Raw genomic sequence first — 17589 nt, 5'->3', positions numbered from 1 at the left:
ACTGAAGGTTTCCATTGAGACTATTAGGACTACTACTAGAGGGGTATCCATTTTAACGAAAAGTTATTTTTTCCACAGGCACGAAAGGACTTAAGGGGTCATCCCAGAACAGTTAAGGAGAAAGATTTAACTCCATATTCTTTAGCTTCCTTTGCTGAGGGCAGCAAATATTTTATCTACAGAGAGCACAACTAGTGATAATCACCACACTGAAATCTGCAACCATTATGTGTGTACTTACGTGTTGGTTAATTCAGAATTGCTGTGTTATTCTTTTATCATCATTTCTCCCAAGGGATCAGTACCAAGATGACATCTCCTGATCCATTTCTTACAGGAGAGAGCTTTCCTATATACAGAAAAGGTTAATACAAATGGACAAAGATTTGAGACTTTGTGATAAATGCAGGTTTGTGTGTCTGCTGCTTCTGGAACAAAAGAATCAGTTTGCTAGTAAGAAATATACTCAAATCAGTCATTTATTGTAACATTAAAGGGCTGCCTTTGCACAGCCTTTCTGAATCTGCTTCCAGTCAGATCGAGGACTGACAAAGCTACGCACAATCCAAAAAGATATAAAACTGAGGCATGTTTTTGAAATTAAAAAAAAAAAGGTCCTTCCTACCATTTTCAGTTATGTACTAGCTGTAACCTGTGTCTAGTAACAGAAAACCAGTTTTAAAGAAATACTGTAAAAATTACCCCAACAATGTGGCATCACTACTATAAGATAGAGATTTTTATTCTGAGTTTTAGAAGATGAAAGCTTTGTTTTCCTGGCCACTCATTCTGTTGCTATGTAAAGACAAACACAAATCAATGTCTTAAACTTGATGACAGAAATAAGCTCTATATAAAGCTAAACACATTTTAACAGTGAGAGCAAACTGAACAGTTTCCTCTTATACATTTCTAAACTAAGCCATTGAAATATATTACTATACCTTTAAAGAGGCTTTATATATAATGTAAGAATATATACAGCTTTTCACTAGAGTTATCATTACAGTATATATCTTCAACAAAGCAAAGACTTTGGAGATTAAACAAAGACTTAGGGAATACAGAAAAAAAAATAATTGAAAGAATGTTACAATTTTTACCTGTAAAACAAGCCAAGAAAACTTAATCAAGCTTTAACTACAACAACCAATTTCTGGAGCCTATACCTTTATCTTTGTGCTAACCATTTGACCATCCTTACAAAATAATAAATAAAATTAAGCCTAGAGCACCAAGTTTATTTGTCTTTATTTGTTGAGACTGGTGTAAATCAAAACACTTCCACTCCACCACATTCTGTTCTGACTGTCAAGTGCCAATATAGCCCTAGGGTCCCAGGAGTTAGCATTCAGGAACAGCTCCTGGTAGCTTTATATTACTTGTGCTGGGAGTTCCTTGGAGTTTCTAATTAGGCTGAGCAAGGAATTGTTGTTACTTGCTAAACTCCAGTTTTCATAAGCATTTTTTCCTCGTGTGTATGGTTTGTCTGACAGTGGAACTCTGTCAACAATTTTTTACCTGAGATGTACCAAACGGACTTGTAGAAAATTATGCTTTCATCCTATTTATTTTCTTTTGAACTAATGTATGTTTTGGTGAAAGACAAGCTTAAAATATGCCCTAGACATCTGGAGAATGCGAAGGTTGGTGACTGTGATGGTCCTGGTCTCTCAGGAGAAATTCCTATGTAGAGCTGGAGCTGCCCTGGGAAAGGTCTTTTTTCTGCACCACTGAGGTCTAATGCTGGTCCTGCTGCCTGCATCGTTACATTTGATACGCAATTTTCCTGAAGAGCTCAAAGCAAAGTGAAGACTGTAAGTTTTGTAAGACATACATACAGTAAAAAACTTGCTATGTTATATGGCTTTTGAAGCTTTGTAGCTCTCCTGATATCATTCTGATCACGTGAAAAGGCATTTAAGCGTGAATAAATGATCTAAAGTTTCCAAGGTGAGATAGGGCTGCCTATCTTACTCGATATACATATCTAGTAAGACAGTCCTGCCTATCTTATTAGATATACGTATCTAGGAATACCATCTCTTCCCTCATTGCTCAAGGAGAGGGCTCAAGCCCAACTTATTTACAGCGACAGGGAATTGCAGTGAAAGTCAGGTTGGGACTAAAAACAATTAAGAGAGAGTAAGAGAGAGAATCAGATGAGATAGGGAGAAAACTTATTTTGTAGATAAAGGAGGAAAAAACATTCTGCACAATCAACAGAAGCAGATGGCTGGCTGGTTAGATCAGGCAACTTCCCATTTCCAGGATGGTTGAGTCATTAAAAGACCTGAGGGACAACTTCACAGTTAGGTGTCATCACAATTTATATTCTGCTACTTTTAGGCTTCTCCTCTGTAATTTTATTTTCAAATAATTGTTGCTAGACTGCCTTTGTTTTCTGTTTAAGCCTGCCTGGTCCTACGAAGGATTCCAGTTAGCTCTAGCAGGCATGAGGTATGCTGTTTAATTTGGAAACATCAAATCTAATTAAAATGGTAGTGCAGATATAATGCCCTTGGGTGCCTGCAATCCAAAGCATATCTGGGATGCTGGGAGATGGGATAATTTCTCGTGTAAAGGTCATTTTGGGGACTACTGGTATCACCTTCCAAGGCACAGAGAAGCCAGATGTTAATAATGCCCTCAAGCGAGGGACAGAAAGTGGAGAGATAACCAGTGACATCAGGAAGCCCTAGACTGTCATCATCTAACACCAAATACTAATTGTTAGTGACTGTTTGACTGCTCCAGTAGGCATAGTTTACCCAAACTGTAGAATAACTTACTTCCTTTGCTCATGAGTCAGGTTCCAGCCCGTACACAATTTCCCCTGATGCCAGCCCCGCAGTGGGGACTGAAGCGCCCAGACCTGAACACAGTGCTCAAGTGATGGCCAGCCCCGAGGCGTACAGGGCACCAGCCCTCCTTGGCACTGACGTCCTACCTGCACCCTCAGTACTTCTCCAGACTACTCCTTTTATTTTTTCTGTGCCACATTGATGTTCATTACACTGTTCAGCTTTTTCTTCAATAGTGGAGTTTCCCAAGCTCCTACTTACCTCTTGACAAGATTATTTTCTCAGATCTATTGATTTATATTTTCCAAAACTACATTTTCCTTCTTTTATTTCTTTTTAGATCTGCTTCTAGTCACTTTGCAACCATTCCCAATGTACCATAAATGTTAAGATTTCATTATTTTTCTGTTTTCTTTGTCTAAATATTTATTAAAGTTAAGTTTGACTCTGCATCACAGCATCTATGTTTCCTGTCTCTTAGAGAACTTGCAGTCTGTCTATAGTGCTCCTATGCAACTAGTGATAACTCCTGAATCATGAGATTATATTCTGTATGCACTCCTATAATCTGTCACAAAACTAGAGAAATTCTTAATACCCAAACAGGTATCTAATTGGTTTTTTAATTCTTTTAGCCTTTTGGTTTCAATTATATGAGACAGAGCACTTTAGAAGCTATTTATATTCTGTGATAATGAGTGGTATTTTGTTCAGTTGTAAATATGTTGCCTTGAAGTTTCAGTTGATCTTTTGTAGTCCTGTACTGGCAGGCAAGACAATGGGACAGCTTGACACGCTTGCTTCGGTACCATACACAATTTCACATTTTTTCTGTCCCTCCTTAATTACCTTATCTCTAGACTGCACACATGCACAGCCACATTAAAAGCAGATGATGTTACTTGCATAAAAATGCTAAAATTTGTTATTCACGTTTATTGAAGCCAAATGAGTGCTGGACAAAGCTGATGCCTCGGATAAACATTGTGTGTAAAGAGGAAATGGGCTTTCCAATAGCAGCTGTAGAGCCTAAAGCCTCAGGTTGAGGTGTGTTAATAACAATCAATCTGTTAGTACTTAGACAGTTTTCAATATCTAATGAAGACATGGCTTTTTTTGCTTAGCATGTATTTTCAGATCTATTTGATTAATTATTGTTTTCAATCTACTGCTACATTTGCCTTAATGAGATTAACTTATTAAAAGCCATAGTTGAATGAATAAACTAATTAATTCACATGCTCTGTTCTTTAGACATATAACAATTATTTTGAAATGTTCTCAGAGAAAAAAATCTACTGCACTGGAGAAACAAAGCTTTTATTACAAAATTTGTTGCAAATCATTTAGCACTTGAATCCCTCTACTGATGAACAGGAGTCTGATCTGAGTCTGAGTCTCTAGTTTATTCTGTTAATAAATTAAGGCCATTATCCTGTTAAGTCAACATAATTACACATCTTGTTATGAGGCTAAAAGTCTGCAAACTAGATTCTGTTCTAGAAGACAAGGGATATGTATAGAGAAAAAGACAGTGTAAATCTTGCAGTCCTAGTACAAATAGGCAAAGAATATGTGAAATTAATTATTAGAACTTCAATTTAAAAGCAGGGAAGCTGAGATATAGAAAGCTGTCCAAATCAAATTATATTGTAAGTCTGCAGTAAAGAAATTAAAATATTTCTTGAACTGCACAGATGTGGTGAAAACATTTCACTTTGATGTGACTAGGCTACCTCTAATTTCCAATATTCAGCTGAGAGACACATTTATGTTGCTAATGAACTCGTACTCCAGGATAAAAGGAGTATGTGCAACATATAAACATGTCAAACAGTTCCAGCTGAAAATGCAACTCTGGCAGCAAAACTTATAGGCTGAGAGGTTTTTTTCTGCAGTTTATTTTGGGGGGCGATTTTGGAGTCCTTCTGGGTTGTTTCTAACCCCAGCCTTTTGGATGTTTCAGGGAGAAATGGATGCAGTGTTGCAACTGAAACGAGCATGTTTGCCAACTTACGTGTATTCAGAGAAAGACAGCTGGGAGGAAGCCTCTCTCTTTTTCATTAAGGGGTCAAATTAGAACTGATTTTATTTAATGTCTACAAAAGCATTGGAAATTGGCAAGTCTGGACACCCACACTTTCTATTTACATATGGAAATGTTCATTCCTCTTCTGTGCTTCTCACCCATCATTTGTGAGAAGGTGACCCATGAGGGTGCTAAATCACTACTACTAGTGAGATAAATTGTCTGAGCAATAATCCGAATTAAGAATAATTAAGATGTACCACAAATACTTCCAGATCTTGAAAAAACCCACACCCCGCTTCATAAAACTATCAAGGTACTTTTCAAGAAACATTTTCTGTGTAGAAGTAGGTTACTGAGTGTGGGAGAAACACTGAACCACATTTGTTCCAGTGAGCATACTAATAAACAGCCATATATGACCCAAATTCATCTGGATCTCACACCTTTACTACTGTCTTTCTTGGGCCTGGTCTTACTTCTTCATTGTGAGAGATGAGAAACCAGGCCTGCGAGAAACTAAGAAAAACGGCCTGGGAAAGCAAAAGTTGAGGCTGATGGAAGAAATGCCTCAAACACTCACAAGACAAAACTGAGTCACAGGGTGCTTTCTGTGGAGGTGGAAGCTGATAACGCTGCCTGAATAACACCAGATGCACTGAAGGGGGGAGCCCTGTGAAGACAGGACAGCCCTCCTCTGGGGCACCCGGGCAAATTTCAAGGGCCATGTGTCTGGTGAATGAACTTTGCTTCATTATCCACGAAATGCATATTAAAGTTCACACCCCTCAATATGCTAACGAAGGCTAACATGATCATGCTAATTACACCATCCCATGAAACACCTTACCCCTCCCTGTACATGGGATACATAGGTATGTGGGTCAACCTAGGGGATGGACCTGAGGAAAGTGGGTATAAATCAAGGGGGGGAAGAAAGGGGGGGCCTGGAGAGAGCAGTGAAGCAAAAAAGACAGCCGCGTCCTGGAACCCTCACCGGTGGGATCAGCGCAGGAACCCAGACCGGCGATATGTATTTCCCCATTCCCTCTATGTCTCTCTTTTCCTTTTTCCATTAAGGAAGGCAAGGCATGTTGTATTGCTTGCCACGACTTGCTCTATACTTAGCCAATTATCGTGTGTTCAATTAGTACGTTGTGGGTAGTTAATAAATGCTTGGACTTGGAGACTTGTCCGCTCCATTGGGGATTTGTGAATCTGAGTCACCTGTCCCCCTCGTCTGAGCGGGACGTGACATTCATGTTTATGGTAGACATTCTGCAACACGCCAGTAGAAACATCCATCCTGATGAAATGACACCAGAGGTCTGGAGATGTAAGCAAGCCATGTTCAGTATATATCTGAAAGTTTGGGAAAAGCTTAACAATAGTGTTCCTTGGAAGAATCTGCTGGTTATGATATTACTGCTCTGCTCTACTCCACTCCTGTATTTCTGTAATTCACCAAAACCATATTTAGCCCTCTGAGCTGTCACAGCCATCAATCTTCAAATACTTCAAGCTCATTCAAAAGAATTGGTTTTGAAAATAGTAATCAGAGTTGACATCTGCATTGCAATGACATCTTAGTCTGTTTTGGAGGTCAGAGAGGCAAACTAGCAGGCTCTTTTTCCAGATTAAGGTTTGGAAAGGTCTCAGTCCTCTGCTTAACGACTAAATATTGTCTTAGTGCTAAAGACAGTCACACACATATACATATGTATATATATAGATGTATGCTTTCAGAGAAAAAAAAAATTCTACAGCCACAACATTGTTTTAAGAATAATATTTTGTTAATCCTTATGGTGGAGTAACAAAGCATTAGTCACAGTTTTCCATATCAAAAGCACTTCCAGAAACAAAATCCACAAAGTATCCACAAAGCACACACAAAGTTGAATTCTAGTTCCTCCAGCAGGGTTATATACTGAATGTCTTAATGAATGCCAGGTACAAAATACCTGCCCACAGCTGCCTTCCTTTCCCAGCTAACAGCTGTGTTGGAGCAGCATCAAAGCTGGCTACAGGCATAGTAAATGTATGCACCTGCATCAAGTAATTACCGAAGCTAATGCCAGTATGTATTAGGTTCAGTGCTCTTGTGAAAAAAGTATGGATTAACTCACAGCATTCAGCTTATTATAGCTGTCTCACTGCACATCCAGTTTTTATGAGCACTTATAAAGCAATATCCATCTATGTTCCCTTTTTATTTCTGATGATGGAGTCCTTCAGCTGTGACATTGGAGTGTACTTCAAAGCTACTCCTTTGTCTGCTTTTCTCCCTTTTTTTTTTTTTTTTACTTTAAATCCAGGTTACTGGTCATGTCCTGCCACCACACATACACCTACTGATATATTTGCAACTTTTATTTAATATTTACTTTTTAGTGTCTTAATACAGGTTTCTTCCTCATCATCTGGCACCAGTGGGAAGACTGAACAGCCCTAAAAGACAATTTAGGGATCACTTCTAAAAATCAAAATGGCTTTGACAATCAGTGCTGTCTGCAGTGGGTATCCATCTAATGAGAACTATATTTAGACACTCCTGATTTTTGATCAGTATTATCCTATGTTGGAATAAATCTGGAAACATAGGAATGAAATGCTGCTACTTCTGTAACCATTCTCTTGAGCTGTCCCCAAAACCACTTAAAATTATTTTTATAGTGAAGGTACAGTTTTCTGTGAAAATGGAGTAAAGATAAAAATACATTTGAGCTCTTATGCCGTGCCTGTGCTGTGTATGCCTGTTTTGTCTAGACTGTGAGCAATGAGAACCAGACACCATCTGAAATGTTAATTTAGTTTATTAAGGAAATGAGGCTTATATGATCCTGGTATCTGTCTGTGTCAATGACTTTTGAACTCATATGATTCCAAGCTAATGTGACAGAAGTGGGGGAACAACAAGATGATTAAACTACTACAAGTTTTGTGAAAATTAGAGGTTGGATAGAAGAGAGAGAGCTATAAATGCCCTGAAAGCCTGCTGCAAGAATAGACATGTAGGCTGAGATTAAAGAATCCATACAGAAAAGATGCAGGAAAAAAACCCTTAGAATCTGAAATTGCAGTTGGTCAAGAAATATAAACAAATGGCAACCCAAGCTTTATTAGTCTGATACCTAGGGAATTAGTCTGCTTATCTGACAAAAACCAGAAGTGCATCCTGCAATGCACAGGAGGAACTAACACTAGAGCGTGACAGGGATCAGATTGTCTTGATGCTGGGCTGGGGATCAGCTACAGAGGCTGGAGTGGGCAACTTGCAGAGCTGGCACAGCTTGGAACAGACAGCAAGCTGCATGAATGCTGTGTGAAAACACAGTCTTTAAGTGCACTCACTTGGATTTGGCTGCCAAAAGTTTAGGAACTACAAGGGCATAAGGCAGCCTGTGACAAAAGTAGTTCTTTCGATCAGAGGTGACTTGAATACCCAATGTTTCACTGCAGGGCTGCAGAAAAGAAGAGATGCCAGGTTCCCTGCTGCAAGGAAGACAATTAATCTATTTTTAGAAGACTCTTCTCCTAGACGGGTGAAAGGAAGAGCATAACTTAAGAATTTGCCCCTGGAACTGTAATTCATAGTGACACTGTACTAGAAGAGCAGTGCTGTGAGTTCAAGCAGATACACTATATTTTACACAGAGCATGTGTGATGGGACCAGGAAGACAGAGAAAGATCTGAGAAACATGTAGGTGCATTTCTTTTTGGTACTATAAGTATCTCTGAGCTGTTATTCTTTTTTGTGCTCAGTCTCTCCCTGTTTTCAGCCCCAAAGTTCAGGGATGCTCTGAAGTTATACTGCACTTAGCTTAAGGCTGAACACATGGCAGAGTCAGCTGCTTTCTGTCTACCTTCCTTCTCCTTGGGGAGCTCTGTTCCACTTCCAGCAGAGAAGGGAGCCCTTCCTCTGAAGATGGAGAAGATCTAACTCCAGGAACAAAAAATTTAGCTGGGCATACACTGACAGTGTTGTGCCCGGCTTGCAAAGTAGCTCATTAGCCCCAAAAAAAGAGGTTTCCTAGGTGTCACATGAAAAATGCAGCTGTGTCCTCTGCAACTGCTAACAGTATAATAATAATTGTCATGTAGCAGACTCTGATTGTTATTTTCTGGTACATGGAGCTCACTGTTTCATTCTGTCAGCCAGTTGCTGCTTTGGAAGTTGTCTAGACAGGGAATGATTTTATATATAGTTAATTCATTTTCTACCTGTAATGAAAACTAGCTCAGCTGCATGCTGCCCCACATCTGCTTCTAAGCCCTCTGCCGACACCACGTCCAGCAGACCACCTGGTTTGTAACCAGGGTTTTTTATTCCATCAGTCAGGAGAGGGCACTGTTAAACATGGTCTCCCTCTCCTCTACACGACAGGTTGCCTTGAGGAGTATTACAGAGTTTGTAATATCTTAATGTCTTGGAGCTGTGGCAAACAGATACACTTTTTAAAGTTATACTTTAGGCCTACCTCATCTGGTGGTGTAAGATGCTGACAACAGGATATATTAATTGTGTATTTACTAATAAGGAACATGATTACTGTAATTTACTCTTTGCTTTGCAATTGCATTAAAGGAACAAGAATTTGTCTCGTGTAGTTCCTAGCCCTGCACCCAGATTCTAGGCATCCCTCAACCTTTCCTGGGGAGGGGATGGAAGAAGCGGGTATAAAGCGCCTATCACCATATTGATAAACATTCTTTGGAACCACTCTGATACCAGAGGTAAGAAACAAAATTTAAGCCAGCACAAATTACTCTTCTTATTTAGAAAAGCCGTTATGTGTTGCTTACTGCATGGTGGCTGTGCTACTCTGGAAAGTACCAGGTAGGTGGCAGAGGGCAGCCTCTATGCCCAACTCTTCGTAGCGTGACGTAGTCAAACCTGACATCCTACAGTACCCCTCTGTTAAAGCTTGTACCTGGAGCATTACCCCAAAGGCTGTCAGAGTAACAAATACTGATTTGGCATCCCCAGGTTTCTAAGGAATCATAGATTTGTTTCCTAATTGGTAATATTTCCTTTGTGCTAACTAAGCTTCTGGTTATGCAAAGTAAGATCAAGTGAGTTCTAGATTTCAAGCAAAGGAAGCAGGAACCAACACATCCTCTATTGCTTTTACTTCTTATTATTACTACTCCTCATTTTAAGCATCTGAAATGTTGTTTATATCACTGCCCAGGTGCCAAAGTTTTTAAATAGCTGCTTATTTGTCCTGTGGCAAATGGAGGTCTTCAGGCTTCTCTGAGTGCTTTTTCCTCCTCCATTCCCAGTAGGCTGAGATGTGTACAAATAAGATACACAAATGTGTAACACAAAAATGCTTTGGAAGAACATTGTGTTTAGTAAAGCAAATGGCCTGACTTTGGGCAATTGGTTATTGCAGGAGGCCTGTGAAGCCCCACCAAGGGAGGTATTTTACAGGTCTATAAAAAAATAGACTTTGATTTGGAAGGAGCTGGGAAACACCTTGTGTCCTCCTTCTGTTACAGCCTAGAAGTGGAGCCTGCCTGTGAATTGCCTTTTTTATCTGGAGTCAATGACCTCAGTGATGTGGCCAGACTGTAACTTTCTTTGGCCTTCCAAAATTTTTCAGCAGTAATTTCCTTGCTTAATTTCTCCAACGATTATATTGACACTATATTGATTATTCCAGGCTTCTGCTGGTTGCTGGCAGAGCTGAGAATTGCACATACTGCTTTTAAGGGTGCTACGATGGTCTTACTCTTTCTATGAATGATACTGTTCACTGTGTTTGGACAGGTGAGTGCCATTCACTGTGTGAGGAAAGGTACAGTAAGAAGGCTGATCTTGGCTTCAAGTAAATGAAGCTTCATTTTCTAGCTATAGGAAGAAAAGCTGAAAATGTTTCTAAAGATCTTTTAAAGAAAAACTTGATCCTGCAAAAGGAAGCTGGAGTCCAAAATAGAAAGTCAATGGGAATTTTGCCATGGGGGGTGTGTGTGGGGGGGAAGTCTTGGGATGGACTGTAAACTTCCAACCTGCTCTCTGGGTTTGAGAACTTATTGTGTCTATGGTAAGTATTTCCTCACTGGCTACATGCTTTTAAATGCTGTGGTGGGAGAAGTGGATTTGAAGCAAACATTTTAAATATTCATGGTCTTGTGTAATTCTTGGTATGTTGACAGAGCAGTAATGAAAGGCTGTTTCAGCTGACCAGTTGGCATATAGATAGAGAATGTGCATGTGGTAAGGAGATCTGCAATCAATTACCATCCAACCACAGACTGGCTGCAGACAAGACAATTATTCTGTGCCTCAGTTCCCTAATTCTAAAACAATGATATTCCTTTGTCTGACTTGTCTACTTAGATGAGATGCTCCTGAGGGCACTGATTGTCTCTTATAATATTTTTTGTTTTATCAGTTAATACAAAGCAGCTCTGATTATCCAAGTGCTACTGGAATTGTATTGTTCCTAATCAGAAGAAGTGGTTAATTAGTCATTTGTTATCTCCGGGTTTCATTTTTGTTTATCTAATCTTGGAAAAAAATGCTTTATTCTTGGATAACAACATTGCATGGTACTTTTGGAAAACTGTCTCACATGATGTCTTTATTTTTCTTTAATCCTACTCCATCAAAATACAAAAATGTCAGCAATGGTAGTCCAAATTCCCATACTAGACCATGCAGACAATTTTTTTCTTAGATGAAAAATTGTGTTATAAAAAAACCACATATGATTACCACTGCAGAGCTCTTTCATTGCCAGTTAGCCCCCTGTGCATAAAAATAGGTTGATGCTTTCAGATTAAATTTGAGTACCAAAATGTCACTAGCCTAGGTGAATTTTAATGCAGTCTCTTGTGAATGTGTGTTATTCACATTAAAAATCTCACTTTGGCACAGAAGCCGCTTGGGCTGACTTAAAAATGTTTGACCAGATAAAAAGGAGATGTAACAGTCACTGGAAGAACTTCCAACTTGGGATATTTAATTAGACCTTATGACTGAAAATTCTTATGATCGTCAGAAGATCAACATTCCAACATATTCCTGGTTATGTTTATTAAATATTCCCTTTTTTGGTCCTAAGTGTGAATGTTTGGAAAAATGTTAAGTTAATACAACCCACTTGACTTCACTGGCACATTTCACAAAAGGCGGAGGAAAAAAATGTGGAAGCCACTGAAAACTAAAGGGTTCTTGCTTGGGAGAAAAACAAAGTTCAAGCCAGTGCTACAGACTGGCTGGAAATCTTCCACAGTTTTAAAAGGAAAAGACCCTATTGAAGACTCTTTTCACAAAACTCCTTTGCTTCCTTTGAATAAAAGAGGAATCAAGCACACTTAACACTGTGTAAAACACTTTTTTTTTTTTCAGAGAAGCCAGCTTTATCTTCAAGTCCCCGCTAGTTAATCTGTTCAAACTCATTTTTAACTTAAGGTCTTGGAAATTTGACACACCACAGGGACTTAAAGTTTTTAGTCTAGATGGAATTTGCTGACAGTACTCTCAGCTAGGGCACTGATATAGCAGGATTGGTTTATCTCATTATGTTTGGTAAGAATAAATGTTTTTCTCAGGGAAAAAGAAGGAAGGGGATAAGTAAAGAACTTGTTTTCTCTCTCCCTAGATCTGTAAACTGTACTAGCTACATCTGTATGGTATATTCAGACACATGTGCCATGCATGAATGATGTTCAAATATAGTTGTTTTGGAAGTGTCTGCAAAATCCTGTGTGAAGCATTCCCCTCCACAAGTCGTGTGTTTTCACCTGCTCTGCAATAGAGATCTAGCTATAAATCCAGAAGCTTAGGTGTATCTACAGGATAATTGGGGTTGGCTTCCAAAATGTAGATGGTGAACTACTTATGTGAAACTCCTGCTTGTGGGTGGTTGGCAATCCCAAATGTGCACTGGAGCATGGTCAGGTATGTGTTGCATTTCCAGGTAACTTTAATATCCTCTCACATTTTTCTGTTTGAGTATTGGTTGATAATTGCAACAGAATTTCCTGGCAAAGACTTCAATTACATATGCTATGTTACTCTCCTATAACTGTTGAAGTTACCTAATCTGATCGTTGTCAAATAACAACTTTATTGCCATGAATTAGGCAAACTTCAAATATAACTTCTCATATTTATCATGTTTACTTCTTCCGGGTAACAAATTTGTGCTATATGAGACTTAGCAGCAGTTGTTTCTCTCATACTGTTCTTACCTTTCTTTCCCAAGGATTAAACTATTCACATGGCACTCTTAAGGTTTGTATTTAAAAAGAAAAACAGAAAAAAAGGAAAGGAAAATAAAAAGCAAAAATATTTTGCATCTCTGTAATCATGCTGTAGCCATGTAGCCATTACCAGTACTTCTTTCTTTAGGCTAGAAATCGAGATTAAAGACTGAAGGTTGTAATAAAAGTAAATTACACTCTGTAGCTAGTTTGGCTGGTCTCTGTATGGAATGGGAACGGGCACTAACTGCATATGAAATGGAATCTCTCTAGTTCTCTGCTGTTACTTGAGCAGAACATAAGTATGCTCTGGTAGAAATTGTTAATAAGCATATTTGCTGAATTCTCTCAGCCTCTGATTCATCCCAAAAAAACCCTGTCAATTTAAACTTAGTTCTGCTGAAGTGAGAGCTTCGGGACAAAAAGTTGTGTCTTCCCCACATGTGCAGGTACTATCTGTTTCCATTTCATGAAGGAAAGGATAAAGCTAACTGCATGATGCAGAGTGGCAATATTGTCTTTCTGTTGACTGCCTTTATAGGGATCCATTCATTTGTAGGGTCAATCTAGCCTCAGTTGGTACCTGTTTCTCAATGCCTTTTTGCATAACACAGAGTAATCGCTCCCTTTATCCCTCACTTAGTTCGCATGAAAACCAATAGTACTCTGCTGATGGATTTCATTCAGCAACCGTCAAAAGTAGTTAATGTTTCTGATGCTTTAATGTAGGAAAGTGAAAGTTCTCTGCCACCACCAGTGGCTTTAGGAAAATGATGGTGCAGAATTTTTGCAGTCCAATCAAATATTTGACCTTCTAGTCTGACAGTTTGTTAGTTTGGAACCCAAGTTGTGCATTTTAGCTGATATTAAGTTCAGTGAAACTGTTAGCTTTTCCTGGTTTATGACGCTAGCTTATACATTATTCCAACCTCTAAATACAAGAGGATAAAACAGCTGCAGAGTTTCCAAATCTGTGATTTTTCCAACAGTCAAATGCTTGCAGCTCTGTTGCCTTTTCCCAACAAACCTAGAAGTGTAAAGACTCAGATACCTATACATGTTACCAGATACGCATCAACTGCGTATGTGGTCTTTTGCTGACACACCTAATTCATTTTTCTTTCTCCTGAGCTGAGTGAACTAATGCTGGCCTAAATGTTATATGTCAATGTTAGTACTACATTGTGTCTGACCTCTTGGCTTCCTCCCTCCTTTGGTAATCAATCTCTATTTGAGCATGAAACTCACAGGCTTCTCAATGCTTTCTATGTTCATGGTCAGCAAAGACACAAGCAGGATAGGGGATGATAATTCAGTCTTTCTGCAGATTTGGGAAGATATTATAGTGGCTCACTTTTAGAAGATTATCTTCTAATCTCAAGAGGCTAGAAGCTGCACTGCTTTTCAAAAAGAGTGCTTACATTCTGCAAAAACAGGCATTCACTTGCCAGATAAAGAAAGAATTGGCTCTGGGAAATGGATGAATGTGTTCCTTCCCAACAGAGTTATTTCCTAAGCATCTGATTCTACCCATTTCCCCGCTTAATAAGGAGTCATATCAAGAACAATCCCTGTACTTAAGCAATTTTTGGAGCAGAAGTTTAAGTGAGAAGGAAGCACATATAAAAGTGCAATTGTGTTTAGGCACCTTCTGAATTTTATCCTGAAAGGAGCCTAAAAGATTTCACAGAAAGATTGCAAGTGAGAGAATGAATCAGGAAGAAAGCACAAGGCAAAAGGAGAGGTTATCTTTACTCCCTTTATGCAGCTCTGCTCCTTGTACTCCTAATCACCTGATAATCATCTGAACCCTATAGTTCAGCTTCAGTAACTCACTTTTCCAAACACTTCAGCTGGGTAACTTCATCCGTCATTTGTTTCCTGTGCCTTGCCCTACAGAAGCTATATAAGCTCTCTGAGGGTTTTGCTGGTTACAGTCCGTGGCTTGTAAGCTACAAAATCTAAATGTAGGTCAAGATGAGTTGAAATATTTTATACACAGCCAGCCACTGTTTCCTAAACATGTCCCTGGAGCAGCTGCATGAGGGATGTTTACAATTAAAAAAACCCTCAAGCAGCCAGTTAAGAATGTGCAGGATTATTCTAGCCAGCAGCATTCATTAAATGTCATATCTTAACATTCATTATCTTGAGCTTGATCTGATTTAGGATCAGCATCTAAAGAAGTGACACTATTGACTTCCAGCTTCCTAGAAGGCTCTTAGGACAAAGGCCCAACCAGAAGATAAACAGTCCTAGCAAGGACTCTGGGGAGAAACTGTGACTTGACACAAAGTGTTATGTCATACTGGCTTCTACTAGGATGGGAGATACCTCACTTTTTTTTTTTTTTTTTTTTCCTCCTGTTTTTTTTTTTCCTCTTCCCTTCTTGATCTGACTTATGCAATCAAAAAAACAGGAGGAAAAAAAAAAAAGAGAGAGAATGAGAGACTTCTGCTGAGAATGAGTAAATCCCTTGAAACCCAGCAGGGGCACCGTCTGCTCTCCTTATGGAGCTCAGTGGCTTTCATCTCGATTCAAGTGTCTCCTACTCCTCCCTCTCAGCTGAAGGCAGATGTGGGTTCACTGGCAACACTGGGCCTTGTTCTTTGTGAGTGTTTAAGGCCTGAGCAATCATTTTAAATTGAAAGCAGAGACGGTGATGCTATTACAAGATTGTCTAGAGCAGCAATTCCCAACTGTTAAGACATGAGAACATTTACAATAAAGGAGTTTCATGAAGTCTAGGCTAGAAATCAGCAAAGAAAAGCATAAGCATGATGCAGAGCAGCATCTTCTCAGAATGAATGCTTTAAAATTTTGAGAAGAAAACTCTTTCCCAAAAGGTGTGGCATGGAGGTCAAAGCAAGCTCATGTCAGGCTCTGTGTGGCTATCTCAGGGTTTCATGTTCTTCCGGTATTATAATGCCAAATAAACATTTATCTGTAGAAAGAAAATGTTCATATAATAACCATCTTTCTTTTAACAGCTTATGTGCCAGTGGGCATGTAGCTGTTGGATTCTTGTGCACGTGCACTGCCATTTGAAATCAGCTATAGATAGAGAGCCATGCACTTCAGTATTTGTTCTGGACTAGAGGGAAACACATCTGTACGGTCCAGAATATGCCACCATACACGGAGAAGGAAAAAGCCTAAGAGTAACAGTCTGGCTGCATGTACTTAGCATGTAATTAGTATGTAAGTAGTACATACAGTTAAATGCTAATGCTATAAATGGTGCTATCTGGCACCAGATTATCTGTGAAGTAAACTGGTTAATAGCTGTCTTGAAAATGTATTTATACGAACTCATAGCTTTACTTTACTTTACAGATATTCTTAAATTTTCCTTGAAACTCTCTTGTAACTTCACAGAAAAGAAAATCTGAAGAGGGAGGTTCAACAGAGCCAGTGAGAACCGAAGTATTTAGAACCTCTGAAAATAAAGTCATCTTTCTTTAGGACTCCCATTTCACTGATTCAGGGTTGGGTTTTTTGTTTTGTTTTGTTTTTTAAAAAAAGTATCTATCTTTTTTCAAAGTCCCAGAGCCTTTAAAACAGGAAAAATCATCTTGTGCTTCTTACAGATAGTTAGTCTAAGGGAATTAGGAGTAGGGAAAGTATCATGGCCAGCAGACAACTTCCGCTTGAAGAGGCAGCAGCAATTCCTCCCAGATCAGTCTCTTTGTACTGCATCTGTAAGAGAAAGAGTCAAAAGGGATGGCTACAACTTTCCATGGACTCATACTGGTAACTGCTCTTATCCTTCTGAGAGCTTGTGCTCAGTAAGACAAACGATGTACTAAGAAAAGGCAGCATCTTGCACTGCGTCCTTGTACAGCCTATTCACGTTGGAGGACACATCCTCTATCAATGGCTGAAAAATTCACCTCAGAATCAAAATGAAAAACACTGAGGTTTCTGCAAATATAAAACTCCTGACATAGCTGCAGCAAAGCACAGCTTTGCTGTGACTTGCTTATCTTGGACATGTTCTGAGTTGACTGCTGTTGAGTGCAAACAGAGTGAGGGGAAAGAAAGAATTAGACCCTTGACTGTGGTTTGTTCCATCACCCCTAGAGGTATTTTAGAGCCTGGTGAGGAGGCAAGTTCTCTGCAGCTTGTGCTTTCCCTATTCTGTAGCAGAACCACATTTTAAGATACATAACAGTAATTTGATTGCAGAGTGGAAGAATGCAAGATGACAGAAAGGAAAGCTTTTATCCATAGAACCTGGGATTTTGGTGTGTCTATCCCCACATGTGTTTATGATCTGGCTATAAATCCATTTCAGATAAAAAAAAAATCAGTTGTTTGGGCTTTTAAATGCGTAAATAGAAACTTTTAAAAGTACTAGACTAAAAAGGCTTTAAGTTTGCAATGTACCTGGATTTCCCTATCCCTGCCCTTCAGCACATTCCACATCATGAAACAGCAGTTCTAAGGTCTTTGCATTGAAAAGGCTTCAGGTCATCCCCATCTCCCATTTGCTCTTCCTCCTACACTACTTTAGCACTTAACACAATTAACTGTAA

At 39.1% G+C, this 17589-nt stretch overlaps 1 long non-coding RNA gene across 1 annotated transcript; it reads right to left on the bottom strand.

Moving 5' to 3' along the window:
• Window positions 1–4689: 4689 nt before the first annotated feature.
• LOC113482380 lies at window positions 4690–6584 on the bottom strand. Its single transcript, XR_003398836.1, has 2 exons — window positions 6090–6584; window positions 4690–5314 (listed from the first exon to the last, which is right to left on the bottom strand). It is a non-coding gene; the product is annotated as an uncharacterized LOC113482380 (long non-coding RNA).
• Window positions 6585–17589: the final 11005 nt, after the last annotated feature.

This window comes from Athene cunicularia (assembly GCF_003259725.1).
Source record: "Athene cunicularia isolate RWA chromosome 7 unlocalized genomic scaffold, athCun1 chr7_part1, whole genome shotgun sequence".
In the NCBI taxonomy this organism is placed as follows: domain Eukaryota; kingdom Metazoa; phylum Chordata; class Aves; order Strigiformes; family Strigidae; genus Athene; species Athene cunicularia.
Note: the sequence above shows the minus strand (reverse complement) of the source record. Positions and strands in the feature narration are given on the sequence as shown.